Here is a 15,524-nt window from a genome sequence, read left to right as displayed (position 1 = left end):
TATCATGCTCTCTAATTGGGGGAGGCAGGGGACACTCTCAGAGACCCATTTGTTTCACTTGCATCCAGCTGTTTATTCTAAATACACTTTCCTCCTATCCTTTTAATGGAAATATCATCCTCCCCTAGCCCATCCCTTCTGTCTCCACATTTGTAATAGAGAGGTGAGAAACCAACCAAACAATAAGAATATACCCATTCTCATAAAAAAAACAGCTCTCTTTGCCTCTGTTATCTCATTTGTATATTCTAATTCAATGAGCATTTATTAAGCACTTGCTGTGTGTAAAGCAGTGTGGTAAGCAGTAGAAATATAAAGACAAAAGGAAGAAAGAATGCTCTCAATGAGCTTACATGACTCGGGGAAAATGGGTATTCAGATTGGTAAATACAAAATTCATGCAAAAGTAATTAGTGGGAGTAGAACATGAAATTGGGATGTGGGATAAGGAATGGTTATAGTTCTAGCAATTGAGCTGAGTCTTGAAGGGAGTTAAAGAATAGGAAAAAGAGGGGAGAGAAAGGGGAAGGAGAGGGGAGAGAAAAAAGGAGAAAATGAGAGGAGAGAACATTTAAATGTTTACTATATACTATTTGTAGGGAGGTTAGATGGCGCAGTGATTAGAGTTCAAGAAGACCCACATTCAAATCCAGCCTCAGACTCATCCTAGACTGGGCAGGTCACTTAATCTTATCTGCCTCAATTTACTCATCTGTAAAATGAGCTGGAGAAGAAAATTTGCCAAGAAAATGCCAAATAGGGTCATGAAGAGTCATCATTGAACAACAAATGTGCCATTTGTACATAGAAAAATTAACTTTCTAATGAAAAGTAGCATAGAAAATTGGCCTCAAAACCAGGAGGTCAAGTCCCATTGTGGATAAACCACTCAACTTTCCCATGCTCTAATCAAATCTCCAAGACTATAAGCTGCAAAGATGCTACTGCATGGGTGGGGGGAGTTTCCCCACTGGAAGTCCCCTGTGCCATTGTCATTACACATCCACTATACCTGGGTGCCAAGGATTGGGCCAAGCAATGGAAAGACAGAAAAAATTTACCCAAGGTAACAGGGACGGGATGATCTGTGTCAAGGGAGAGGAGGGTCATATCCACAAAATCTTAGATTCACTAAAGTTATTGAATTATTTTGAAATTAACTTGTGCAGGGCAATTTTACACAAGGTAGATCTATAATTCTTTTCCTTAGTGACAAGCCCTTTAAAAAAAATGAAAAAAAAAAAAAACCAACCTAACCCCTTCTTCAAGTGCACTTAGAGAAAGAAAGGAGACACATGTACCTTAAAAGGGAGAAATAAATGACAGCTGATAACAAAAAATTCTAAAAGATCAAGGTTCAGGGCAACATTGCACAGGGTAGACTCGTACATTCTTTCCCTTAGTGACAAGTCCTTTTTAAAAAAAAAGCTAAACCCTGCTTCAAGTGCACTTAGAGGAAGAAAGGAGACACATGTACTTAAAAAGGGGAGAAATAAATGACAGCTGATAACAGAAAAATACTCTAAAGATCAAGCTGTGACAATGATAACAACAGCAGTAGTAGTAAGTGATATTTATGGAACACTTTCAAGTTCGCAATATTCTGGACATACTCATCTAATCCTCATAACAATTCTGACATAGACATGGAAGACTTATTATCCCCATTCCCCGAATAGAAAGCTGAGGTAGAGATGTTAACTAGTTTGACATCCCATAACTTAGCAGTTTTAGGGACAGGATTCAAACCTGAGCCTTGAAAAGGATTAAAACCATTCCAAAGAGTAAAGGGGGAAATAAACCTGAACCCCAGTAAAGGCTCTAAGGTGGATCTCTAGAATACCCACAATGCTCCCGTGCTTCTATGAAACTGCAATATCACACATGTGGTATTCCAGGGTCTGGAAGGGACTCGCTGCCCTGACAAGCTTGAATCAGCCAGATCGCCTCGCTCCAGGATGCCAGACGTTCACTCTCCATCCTGCCGCAGTGTTCACTGTTTCGCTGCCAGCTGGCATGGGTTGCCAAGTTCCATCCATTTTACTCAACTTTATTCTCTAACAAGATCTGAGGCCTTTCCTCAAACAAGAGCAAAACCTTCCCTTAGCCTGCAGAAAAGGCACCCCGTGGTTGATCATGCTATGGGCTAGAAACACAGAAGAGAGTTCAAATGGCAGCTCCTCTTATAGGCCTAAATGTCATGCTTGGATCCAGGCAATAATGGAGTCAGGATAGTTAGGCAAAGGGCCAGGACTCCAGAGGGAACTGGAAATGTTTATCCTGGAGAAGAATCGACTGGAAGGGAAGGGGGATAGGAGTGGGACAAAAATTACTTCCTTTAAATATGTGAAAGTTTATCATCTGGAAGAGAAATTAGATTTATTCTGGGTAGCTCCAGAAAATCAACTAGTAAAATTAAAAAAAAAAAAAAAGGCAGATTTAAAAAAAATCTCTGTCTTAGATTTTAGCTATAAAATAAAAATAAAGGATTTCCTAACCATTAAGGCTGCCTAAAAATGAAATGGTCTAGCTGATAAGGAAGAGATCTTTGTCCCTATTCTCCACTAGAAATGTTCAAGAAAGAGGTGGAAGGCCATTTTTGTGGGGTATGATAGAAAAAAGATTCTTGCACAGGATGCAGGGGGGATTAGATTAGATGATTTATATATTATATAATTCTATGTCCAGGAGTGGTCTGCTTAGAAATTAGAGCCTAGGATCCATAAGGCAAGAGAATAAGCATTCCAAAACTGACCAAGGAGAAGCTAGAATGAACCTTGAAAAGCAATATTTTTAGATTTTATAGATGAGGAACTGGGGGCCAGAAAAGTCATGTGATTTGCCCAAGATCTGCAGCTTATTAAGAAACAGAACATAGATTTGAACCAAGGTCTCCTGACTGCAAATCTGGTATTCTTTTCCTGGTAGCATACTTCCTAAGCATCAGGAATAAGCCAAGAACCTGGAAACTAGTTGAGGAAGGGGGTGAAGGGTCAAAGCAGAGACTTTGGAGTACATGGTATCCATGGTCAAGTAGAGATCTGGAAATTATGTGGCAAAGAAAGAGATAAGCGTCTGTGGCATTAGTTTCTAGGAACAATCCAAGGATCTAGAGGTCAGGGGTTTGAAAATAAGAAAAGGACAACCAGATCTTGGCAGGTAAAACAGGTCAAAGGTGCAAAAACCAAGAGGGCAGATGGAGAAAGAAAATGGTCCCAGCAAAAAAGAATGCAAGGGTGGTCTTGTTGATAGGGAAAGGAAGATTTTGGGTAAGTGTGGGCAATTCTTGGGAATGATTCAGGTACATGCAAGAAATCTCTGAAATTAGCTAGAGAATGAATGAATGAATGAATGATTTGTTAAATACTTCCTTTCATACAAAGCACTGGGTATACAAATACAAAAATAAGAATCTTCCCTGCCAGAAAGGCGCTCACACATTCTCTCTTTTTTTCCCCTGAGGCAGTTGGGGTTAAGTGACTTGCCCAGGGTCATACAATTAGGTCATGTGAAGTGTCTGAGATTAGATTTGAACTCAGGTCCTCCTGACTGCAGGGTTGCTGCTCTTTCCACTGCACTACCTAGCTGCTCCTGGAGCTCCCATTCTAAGGGAGAGATCTCTTTTTGCCTACTAACATTGTCTAATTACAGATAGAGGCAAGGTTAAGATCTGAGGCTGTCTTTTCTTATACAAAGACCATGCAGATTGCCTTACAAAGAGGTCTAATTTTTCCTATACTTTATTTCATTCCACCTCACCATGCCTTAGGGCATGGTGCTATGTGATCATATCTGCCCTTAGGTGTGTATATAAGTGCCAGATGGCTTAGGAAGATGGCATGGCCTAAGGCTTGCCTACTAACATTTGGAACAGATTGTACCCTTAAGACATTGTCTGGCTAGAGGGGAGACATTCTAACAGCTAGATCAGTGTAGAAATGGGTAGACTACTGGATTACACATTGCCCTGCCTTGAAATGAACAGGAAAATATGACCCAGTTAATAACTACCTCTCAGTTGGCTTGTATCCAGCCCTTAAACCCAAGGCTATAACCAAGATGGGAGTCAAAAACGTTACCTAAGGATGCTGACATCTAGAGGGCAAGCTTCCTCCCACAGCATCCTCCAGCCCACGATCCCTACAAACTTCGTGGAACTCTCCCTTACATAAACCTGGCCCACCACCACCAGTGCTTTGTGTTACCCCTTGCCCTGAACCTGCCTCCCCTCTACACTATGATTATCCACCTCCTTCCATGGAGTTGGCGGCGGGGGAGGGGGAGAGGGGAAGTGGTGAGTCAATGAGCATCAACCATGTTACAAAGACATAGGTTGGACTCCTTGAAGGACAATCTGTCCCCTTTCCTGTTACAACTGTGTTATCCATTTCTGATTTACCCCAGATACAAGAATTTCTAGTTGAAACTGTGTAAGAGGAATTTACTTCACTAAAAGGCTGTTAAGTCTTCTTCTGCATGCCCTAAATGGAGAGAAAAGTGGGGGAGGTCAGAAGGTATAAATAGGAATGTAGCTTTTGTTGTTTGAGAAATGTAACTCATTACTGACACTTCCCTGTGCTGCAGTGAATGCCAGGACAAAGAGGTCCCCTTCCCACCTTCTACTTCCAAGGGAGCATTGATAGAACAAAGGAATTACACTGGTTTTGGGGGAAAAAAGATTCTCAAGGACTTAGGATGAAATCCTACTTCAACTCAACAAACATTTATTAAGTACCTATTATGAGCAGCCTGGCAGCCCTTGAGAATCTGAAAATGCAACAATAAAAACAAAATAGACCCGGTCTTCAAGGAGTTTATACTCTAACAGTAGATATAGACACAAACAAATGATCATAGTGGATAGACGCACTGGAGAGAGCACCCGCCCTGAAATCAGGAGGACCTGAGTTCAAATTTGATCTCAGACACTTATCACTTCCTAGCTCTGTGACCCTGGGCAAGTCACTTGACCCCATTGCCTGGGGGGGAGGGGAAGCACTAACAATTCTCTCTTTCAAATACGGTTGTTAACACAGAAAGAAGGTTGTAAGCCCTAAAGCATACTATGTGTGTGTATGTGTGTGGGAGTGATAATATAAGCTTCTTGAAGGCAAAGATCATTTATGGTTTTGTATAGTACCTTGGACAGTGCTTGGATTATTGTAATTGTTCCCTAAAGTTTACTGATTGATTAAGATGACTTTTTAAACACAGGTTTCCAAGCATCAGCATTTGAAATTGCTTGCTAGGTGAGCATATGGAAGGAAGGAAGGAAGGAAGGAAGGAAGGAAGGAAGGAAGGAAGGAAGGAAGGAAAAAAGGAAGGAAAGAAAGAAAGAAGGAGGGAGAGAGGGAGGGAGGGAAGAAAGGGGAGGGAGGGAGGGAAGGAAAGGAAGCGAGGGAAGGAAAGTAAGGAAGGAAAGAGAGAGAGGAGAGAGGAAAAAGAGGGGGAGAAGAGGAAGGAGAGGAGAGAGGGCAAAGAGAGGAGGGAGGGCAGGAAGGGAGGGACGGAGGGGAGAGAGGGAAGGAAAGAGTAGGAGAAGAAGAGGGAGAGGAGGGAGAGAAGGAGGGGGAAGGGATAGAAAGGAGGGAAGGAGAAAAGGGAAGGAGAAAAGGATAGAGGGGGAAAGAGGGGAAGAAAGGAAAGAAGGGAGGGGAAGGAGGGAAGGAATGGAGGGAGGAAAGGGATGGAAGGAGAGAAGGGAAGAAAGGGATGGAGGGAGAGAAAGGAGGAAGGGGAGAAAGGAGAGCGAAGAAGGGGAGGAAGGAAAGAGAAAAGAAAGGAAGGGGAAAGTATTTATTATATGTTAAGCATTATGCTAAGTTCTAAGGATAAAAAAACAAAAGTAATACAGTCCCCACCTCAAAGAGTCTAATATATGAAATAATGTGCTGGAGAGAGGCTGTTGGATTTCCTGGGGTGATACAACCTTGCTCTGTTATCTTCCCATCCCTGCAGGCCACCAGCATTTCCTTCCCCCTTGTGCCAGCAATTCATTTGTAATCTACTTTGTGGATTGTTTGCTGCATAATTCACCCTCTAGGCTGACTTCCCTCAGCTGCCAGGAACCCCCTCCCTCTACTGCTATTGTCCACTGTCTCAATATGAGCAAAAAGGAGAACAAATTTATCCTGCCTAGAGCCTGCACTAAACATAAATAGAAAGGTAGAGCAGCATTTTTAAAAATCACCTAAAAGGTACAAAGTGAAGAAGGCAGAGCCAAAAAAAAAAAAAAAAAATGCAAATTACTTTATCTCTGTCTGATGTACATTCCTCCAATTTAAAATAGGGAGAGTAATCACAACTACTACAGTGTAGTTATGAGGATCATGTTAGATAATATTCATTAAAAGACTTAACATATTGCCTGGCATATAGTAGATGCTTATTAAATGCATCTTTTCACTAACCCATGCTATGTGGTATAGTTCACATCTAAAAGGAACAGACTAAGTAAAATGTCTATATTTCTAAGGATCAGTTGGGGGGTGAATGGATTCTAAAATATGAATTAAATGTTAAAACAGATAAAAAACTCAGAAGCAATATTATGAGAAGAATAGGGCACAGTGGAAAATAGGAGTAAAATAAGGAACAGGAGACTCCATGTACTACAAGTAAGAAATTTACCTTGGGATACTGGCCTAGCAACAGGATTATGAGGGACAGCTGCACTGAGTGGTGGCAACAACATTGTGGTGGGACATTTCCTCCAGAATTCTTAGTAAATCCAAATAATCAAAAGGAGGCTAATATACCTTGAATCAAACTAGTCTCTGCATAATGATGAGAAAAGTGTTCAGTAATTATATGTCCGGAGAGGAATCCACTGAAGGCAGGAGGAATGGGTCAGCCACAGTGCCCATGGTATTTATTCTTGGGTCTTTCTCCCTATATGTCATTAGTGTAGTACCCAGGGACATTTATTTGTTATCAATATTAACCTAAATTCATGGCTTACAGAGCCAAAGCAATACAAAAGCAGTACCAAATCAAACTTTAAAGACAAATTCAGCTAAGTGACAGACACCAAGAGACAACAAATCTGGTCCTCCATGTGGATGTAGGGGACATGTCAGTGAAGCTCACCTGTGTACTTCAATTTCAAGGGAAAAGCACAAGCTAACTGATGGTTTCCTATTTTTAATTAATTAGTCTTGCTAACTTTGTGCTAAGCTCAGTTGTTTCTAAGTTGCTGAAGGAGCATAAGTGCTTTCTAAATTTTGGCACCTTGGGGCAAAGTCTTCATAAACCTGCCTAGTTTCAGCTCTGATGATAAGGGCTACTTTCTATCTTACAGCAACATTGAAAGAGTGAGGGATGATTAAAATACAAAAACAACGAGAAACCTGTGGTCAGATTCAACATAGGGCTGCCCATCTAAATTATAGCAGCTGAGCTCTTTCCCAATTCCCTGTCCCTAGAGAAAGGTACCCAGCAACTGGCATCAGGCATGCATAACAGAGCGACTGTTAATGATAGCTTGTTTTGTTCTCCATGTGCTCTGGCAGCACATTCTTTTATGGTAGTCTTGTGTGTGCTAACCCTGCTCACTTCCCTTTCTTAATAGCTACAGCGGTAATGGCTCACATTTCTAGAGTGCTTTATAGCTTACTAATTACTTTCTCCAAAACAATCCTGTGTGTGAGGTAGGACAAGTATTATTCCAGTTTTACAGAAAAGCAAACTGAGGCTCCAAGAATCCCTTGCTTATGACCATGTAAGTAGTAAGCCATCAGAACCATAATTTTTCGAACTCTAAGCTCAATACTCTTCTACTACATCATAACAGGGCTCTCAGTATCTATACATACATTTTTTTTTTTTTTTGCATTGAGGAAAATATTCAAGAGTTTACAGAAATCTTTCTAACTCTCTGGAAATGAAAATGGTTTTAACCCCTTTACCTAGATCAAGGATCTCAACCTCTGTTATGTCATGGATCCCCCTGGTGGTCTGGTAATACCTAAGGATCGCTCTCAAAATAATGCTTGTTGTCTACATTCATAACTCAAGAAAATGCTAAATATCAATTAGAAGGGTTTTTCCCCATCTAAGTTCACTGACTGCCTAAAATCTGTCCTGGGATGGAGTTGTCTATGAACATCAGATTAAGACCCCTGACCTAAAATAGAACATTAAAAGTGTAATTTCCTGGTTAGACAAGCCTGTAATCCTAGTCACTGGAAAGACAGGCTGATGCATCTCTTGAGCTCAGTTCTTAGTTGAAGTAGGGGCTAAGCCCAGAGTATCTTCACTAAGTCTGGTGAACTCCCAAAGTAGGAGATCTAGGAGACTGCTTGAGGAATGAATTAGCTCAGGTCAAAATTCCTATGCAGAGCCCTAGTAGAATCAAGGGCTATTAGTAGATCCTGGGTTTTTAAGGTGAGATAGGGAAACCTGGACTTCTCCCCCACAAATTGTCATATTTTTCATCTCTCTTTTCCCTCTTCCTAAGGATCGTGAACCGTCTCTTTAACCAGAAGGGAAACCGAGGCACGCAGAGCCGAAAGTAGCACGAAGTTCTCGAGATGACTATCCAAACCCATCAGACTCTCCAGCCTCCGAGCCTGGCACTCCCCAGCCTCCCTGACTGCCACCCCCTACTATAGTTTGTGAACACCCGATCACACTACGACCCACAGAACCGATCTCTGGAAAACCAAATTTCAGTCGCGGTACAGGGGAAGGAGGGCAACAAATCCCCTAGCCGACAGAACAGCTGAGACTAGACCGGGCTGCTCATTATGTTCCCTACAGCAGAAGCCAAACATATGCCCCTTTAATTAAGCCACCTTTTGATTGCCGGGGGAAATTGACAATCCTCTCCCTAAACAGCTCATTCTTTGTGTTCTGAGCTCCATAAGGAGCTCACGTGTTGCAGCGGCTTTTTTCGGAAGAGAGAATCATGAATGAAATGACCAGAGTTTCTTTTGTTAGCCTTGTCAGGCATTGGCGAATCTTATTTTTAATAAAGAGCTAATACACCTCTTTATTTTTAGCAAAGACTTACATGGTGCGGTTTCGTTCCCTGCTACCCATCCCCCCACTCCCATTGTGTCCTGATGGGTTTTACACCCCTACACACCACACACTTCCGGGGTTTAATAATATCTGAGACAGAGGTGGGAGAAGTGAGACATTCACAGCCGCCATGTAGGAGGAGATGAAAGCCGGCAAAATACAGCAAAGCTTCCCGGGGGGGATGGGGAGACACCAGGCAGAAGGCTCTCTCTCCCACAAGAAAAGGTCTCAGGGGTACTGACTGGAGGGAAGGATGGGAGCGGTGAATTTGGGAAAGCCAGAAGGAAGCACAAAAAGAGGAAACTATTTATACATTATTCTATCTCCGTATTATACTATACCTATGCCAGTTACTTCTGAACTAAAAAAAAAATAAAAAATGACATTTCTATAATATCCTATAACCTGCATCAAAACACTTTACTTATCTTTTTCTTCCTCACAACAACCCAGTGAAAGATACACAAACTATCCTCATTTTACAAATGAGGAAACTGAGGCTTCAATAGGTAAAGTGATTTGCTTTAAGATTGCACATTCAGGAAATTGCAAAGTTGGGGTTCAAGTTCAGGACTTTTGATTCCAAATCCAGATCTCTTTTCACTTCACCATAGTTTGACATACTGAACTTAGAGTCAGGACAACAATAGGTCCAAGACCTGGAAAACAGCAGAAGTTTAAAAAAAAAAAAAAGTCCAAATTAATGGGGTTGTTATATCAATACCCCTTGCCCTGTTGAGAGCTCTCCTTCCTAGGCTCACACCATTGAAGAAGCCAAATGGTCTTTAGGAAACATCAAAGAGAGTGGCAGTATTGTGAAAGGAAAACTGAATCCTAGTAAGAGATCCTAAATTCAGATCCTCTGACATTCATTACTTATATGACCTTAGATTAGTCACCTAACTCCCTGGGCCTCCTATCTTTTATTGAAGGGGTTAAATTAGGTGACCCCGAGATCCCTTCTAGTTCTAGTCAATGGGAAGACAGACTGCTTCTGAGTCTCCTTGCAATCTCTCCAATTTTTTTGTCAATATGTATAAGTTGACCTTTGCAATTTTCTCTAGTCCCTCTTTAACTTTTGTTGTAAAAAGAATACTGACTGCTTCCAATAAAATATGCAAGGAAAAAAAAAGAGATACCAGAAGGCAGAGCAAGGTGGGAGGTCCTAAGTGTCAGGCAAAGTATTGAACAATCAGGAAATAGACAGAAATGGAGAGAACACAGGCAAGCAGACAAGAGAACAGATGCCCAGCCCCAGCAACAAGGAAAAGGCTCTGATCCTGAGGCAGCTGGCTGTCCCAGCATCAGCTGCCGAGCTTCTCTCTCTTCCTGGTGAGAGCCAAATTTGAGTGAACCTGACCCAGAGGTTTGCGGTAATGGTAACTGAAAACAGCTGGCTGGCAGTAGGAAGGGCAGGAAGCAGACAATTCTCCATCAGGCATTTCCCTGACAAACGAACTGATGAAAGACCTCCCAGAAAAAGGGTTGCCACTAATTAAGCAGTGGCCTGGTTTCCTGGCTGGAGAGTTGGAGGACCTGGGGGCCCAGGGAAGGGATGCAGGTCACCAGTTGGCTGCAATAACAGCCCAAAGCTTTCTAGATGTTCTGTTTTTGTGATTTTTTTTCATGATATCATACCTGTGAAATATAGAAGCCTTTGAGATCTGATCCTAAAGGTTCCAGGGGGTAAATATATAGGAAAATCTGGATTTCACATAATAGTAGCAATAATAATAATAAGCATTTTAAGTTTTGCAAAGTGTTTTATGTTATCTCATTTGATTTTTGCATTATCCAAGCAAGTAAAGTACTATTAAATTTGCAAATTAAGAAGAGGTTAAATGATTAGCCCAGAGTCACAGCTAGAAAAGGAAATAAGATTAAATTTGGGTCTTCCTCATTCAAAATCCATATTTTATCACCTCTGCCACCCAGCTTCCAGGGCAAAATCTTTACCTGTATTTGGTCCCAGCAAAGGGACTTGAGACCCAGTTCTGCTGACCTTGATAAAAAATTTGGCAACTCCAGATTTTTATACAATAAGCTTTACTTTCAAAATGAGGCATGGGTATGCAGTCTATGTAGCCCCTTGGATTTTGTGGCTTGGGTGAGATTTGGGGAAGGATGGAAGGGAGGGGGAAAACTGCCTAAAGATGAAAGACACAGGATCCAAATGGTAGTAAAACATATGGGTTGGAGGGAGGCCCATTTTTGGTGGTTCCAAAGAGGCTGCTGGGGAATTCTGGCCCCTAGCTGCAGCCATCAGAAGCTTCAGGGACATGTGGAATTCCACATAGGAAATGATGCTGGGCCCCTTCCAGAAGCATTTGTAGGTGACAGTCCTGGCTTTCAGGCCCACAGGACTGTCTGGTGGGGCAGTGACCAGGACTCCCGCAGAGTGGCCCTGGCACTGCTAGCCCAGGCTCAAGGAGCCACAACATGCAGGAGTGTGAGTTCCCCCTAGTGGTCCCTATGCAAGAGCCTTTGCTTTTCTCTATTGCTCCCCCAGGACGTATTTGAAGAATGGACAGAGTGAGGTATCAGCCCATCGCAGAGCAGACTACAGTACCCACAAGGGATCCGGGTAGGAACAGGACGTTCCAGAGCAGTGATTGCACCTCTCAGAGGTCCAAGACAAGCAGTGAGTCCTTCAGAGCAATGGGATCAGCTCAGCTATTGACAAGTCAACAATATTATTTGTAATTTAGCACCATAACTGGCACATTGTAGGTGCTTAATAAATGCTTGCTCCTCTCTTCTCTCCCCAGCCAAGAGCAGAAGCAGGAGACATATCCAAGATCTAGGAGTACAGATCAACAAAGCAGCAGCCTTTGAATAGAAATGCAATAGGAGGAGGGTCCAAAGTCTGGCGTGAAGAAACCAGAGATTACCCTGCCTTTGAGCTTGTGAGAGAGGGGTATTTCCCAATCTGACTTATTCCAACATATTTTGGAGCACCAGACTTTAGGTCTTATCTGCCTCTCTCTTTGCTCTTCTGACTACATTTCAGTTGTAGATAGTTTCCTATCAGTGCTATCATTTCTCCATTGTGTTATAGGAAACAAAGTTCACAGTAAGACTAGGAGGGAAAATTGTGGAATCAGGACTTGTTCTAGTTTCTCTTCCAGCACAGCAGTGGAGGGTGAGGGGGGAAAGTATACAGGGAGAAGTATATGTAGTGAAAAATAAATCTTAGAATTGTAATCATAATAGGTAAGGAAGACTCATCTTCCTGAGTTCAAATTCAGTCTCAGACCATGAAGTAGTATGACTCTGGGCAAATCATTTATACTTGTTGGTTTAGTTTCCTCAGCTGTAAAATAAATAGCAAACCATTCCAATATCTTTTTCAAGAAAATCTGGGGTCACAAAGAATAAGACATGACTGAAAGGACTGAACAATAAATTGGTAGTTTTCTAAACAAAACATCTCCTCAATACTACCAAAAATCATCCAAACCCATAGTTACTATAGTTTATGGGTCTAGACTTGCCAAGTAATAATTGATAATATTTACATGGCAAACTTTATGATTTGCAAAACATGTTTCAAAACAACATATATTCTCATTTGATCCTCACAATAACCTTATGAAGTGGGTATTATTGTTATTTCTATTTTACAAATGAGGAAACTGAGGATGCAGGAAGGTAAGTTAATTTGACCAGGGTTATACAGTTGGTAAATGTCAGAGGTAGGATTTGAACTCAGCAACTTAGCCTGAGGAAGGGGGGCCACTTCCCTAATGCCCTATAAATTATAAAGCTACCAGCAAAATGGGAATATGTGTGCAACCAAAACTAATAATATAACCAAACAAGAGACTTGAGATCTGGGGAGACAGTCTGGGACATTCTAAGATAAAAATGATGTCTATGCTCACAGATGTAGAAGTAGGGAAAGGGAATGATTATGCTTAGACTCCTGCTCATCATAAAAAGATACCCAAACTTCTGCATGAAACAAAAACATCATTATTGAACCAACAAGCTTTCTCCTTTGAGAGAGCATATTATGCTCCTTTGCATAGCCCCCTATTTCCTTCCATGTTTTAATTCCATGCTTATGAACTCAGATAGTAGTTTTCTGCCTAGGGCCTAAAGAGGAGATTTTTAAAAAAAATCTCTGCTGAGGCAATTGGGGTTAAGTGACTTGCCCAGGGTCACACAGCTAGGAAGTGTTAAGTGTCTGAGACCAGATTTGAACTCTGGTTCTCCTTACTTCAGACCTGGTGCTCTAGCCACTGCACCACCTAGCTGCCCCTAAGAGGAGCTCTTTTGACTCTTTGAATTCCTAAGTTAGAACTTGAGCTGCACTCAACACAGAATCATCTGTTCATTGCCTTCCCTCTGACTTTGTAACTCAGTCCATGCCGACCATCTTGCTCATTTCCTCTAGATTCCAATTTGTTGATTATTTTACCCCTTGCAGATTAAACCCCTAATGACATGCCCCAGTCATTTTTCTGCTAATCTCTTGTGCATGACCCCTTGTCCATGTCTCATGGGAGCCAGCAAGACATAGTAGAAATTCTTCTCTTCATTTTGCCTTAAGTGACAGAATCAGAAATAAGTTTAGGGTTTTAAAAAAAATTCTCTTTTAACAAACACCTAGGAATGGATGACAAAAGGATCTGGATATGAGTTATTCATTCCTGAGTGAGAATTAGTTTAATCAGGTGCTCTAGGTCAATCAATGGTTCTCAAACTTTTGTTCTTCATATCTTTATACTATTAAAATTATTGAGGATCTGTCCAAAGAGTTTTTGCTCAGATGGGTTATATTTATAGATATTTGCCATATTAAAAATAAGTTAATTTTGAATGTATATATTCTATGAAACGGTTTCAGAGACCTCTGGGATTCTCTGGACTGCGCTTTGAGAACCGCTTCTATAGGTTGGGAGGGAAGCAAAAAACGTTCATTCTAGATGGCTGGGCTCCTGCACCTGTACCTAGGAGAGCCGACTTGGGTGATACATCACAAGGAGAGGTTAGCACAAAGATTCTGGGTACCTGAGAATTGGGACAGATAGTAAGGAAACATTAGCCAATTCACAATTTTGCTAAGAGCTACTTTTGTCAACATTCAAGTAAAGATTACGGGTCAATGATGTATCTATATGGCATCAAAAGCATCTAACTGATTCACAACTGGGGAAGAAGCACATTGAAAGACAGTCTGATTAGCTATTTGAATGAACCATTTGGTCAGATTAGGTAAAATGGGTAGTCCTAAGGGGGCATAGCTATATATATATATATATATAAATGGTGGCAGAAGAAGAGTTTTCAGAGGAAGAAGCTATGAGTCGAGAGTTCAGTGGAGAACCAGATTCATCTTCATCTCACACCACTGTGGTAGGTGGCTGGGCTCCTGCACGCCCCCCACTTAGACCAAGCTGGTCTGAAAGACTCACCAGAAAGCTAGCCGAGCCCCAAGTGAAGGAGACAAGAGATTCATTCCATCTCTGTGCTGGTTGGAGGCAGAAGAAAGCAGAGGCAGAGGCTGAAGGACCAGACCTTTGGATTTGGCGACATTCGGAGGGAGCTCTTGGAACTAAGCAGAGAAATAGACCTCTAAGCTAACCGGGCTATATTGGAGATAATAAAAGAGCTGAACTTTTATCACCTGGCTGAGTTTTGAGAAGAAAAAGCTCACCACACAGAGCCAAAGAGATGAGAGCTCCATTGTGCTCTCTGCCCTCCACACAGACTCCACCTGGATTCCTGGGCTCGGTTCTGGGTATTCAGATTTACAAATGACATTGCTAAGCTGAAGAGTATAGAGAGAGTGGAAGCCAAGATGGGGTGGGCCTTGGGAACATGTCATGGAGCATGAGATCCATGGCATGGACCATTTGAAGAGTAAAACAGAAGTTTGTGGGGTGGGAATATATAAAATATATAAAAGCAAGTCCTTAAAATTTAGCCAGATGCTCAAAGATCACCATGTGTTGTTGTCCTGAGAGCTGGGTCATCCAAGTTGTTCACTGATATACCTTGTGACCTTAGAAAAGTGCAACACATATATATGTAGGACTTTAGGAGTGACAATGAACTCACTTCATTCCCTGTGAAGTTAGTAGAACAAGTATTATCATGTCCATTTTAAAGAGAAGAAACTAAAAGTTTCAACAGGCAAAGTGACTTTGGGCTACTGTGACATAGTAAGTGTCAGAGCTGGGGAAAAAAAGACCAACTCTCCACATTTCAAATTCAACTCTCTTTTCACTGTATCACAAGGTAAGCACCCCCAGGCTCAGTGCTTCCAACCTAATAGAAACATTTTGAAGTCTCTTATATTTGAGGTTCTGCATCAGGTTCTGGAGATACAAAAAAATTCTACCCCCAAGGAGTTACAGATTATGAAATAGAAACAAATACATGTACATAACAATTTTAAAATCATGAATGAATGAAAAAGCATTTATTAACTACTCCTATGAGCCAGGCACTGTGCTAAGTTCTAGGGACATAAGAATAAAAATCAAGATAGT

General features: G+C 41.5%; 1 protein-coding gene across 1 annotated transcript in view; it reads right to left on the bottom strand.

Annotated features, from left to right (window-relative positions):
- Nucleotides 1-15,524, bottom strand: part of LOXHD1 (lipoxygenase homology PLAT domains 1) — a 271,094-nt gene that overhangs the window by 190,342 nt on the left and 65,228 nt on the right. The gene's annotated exons all lie outside the window — the stretch shown is intronic.

This window comes from Antechinus flavipes, chromosome 1, assembly GCF_016432865.1.
Source record: "Antechinus flavipes isolate AdamAnt ecotype Samford, QLD, Australia chromosome 1, AdamAnt_v2, whole genome shotgun sequence".
NCBI classification, from domain to species: Eukaryota; Metazoa; Chordata; class Mammalia; order Dasyuromorphia; family Dasyuridae; genus Antechinus; species Antechinus flavipes.
Note: the sequence above shows the minus strand (reverse complement) of the source record. Positions and strands in the feature narration are given on the sequence as shown.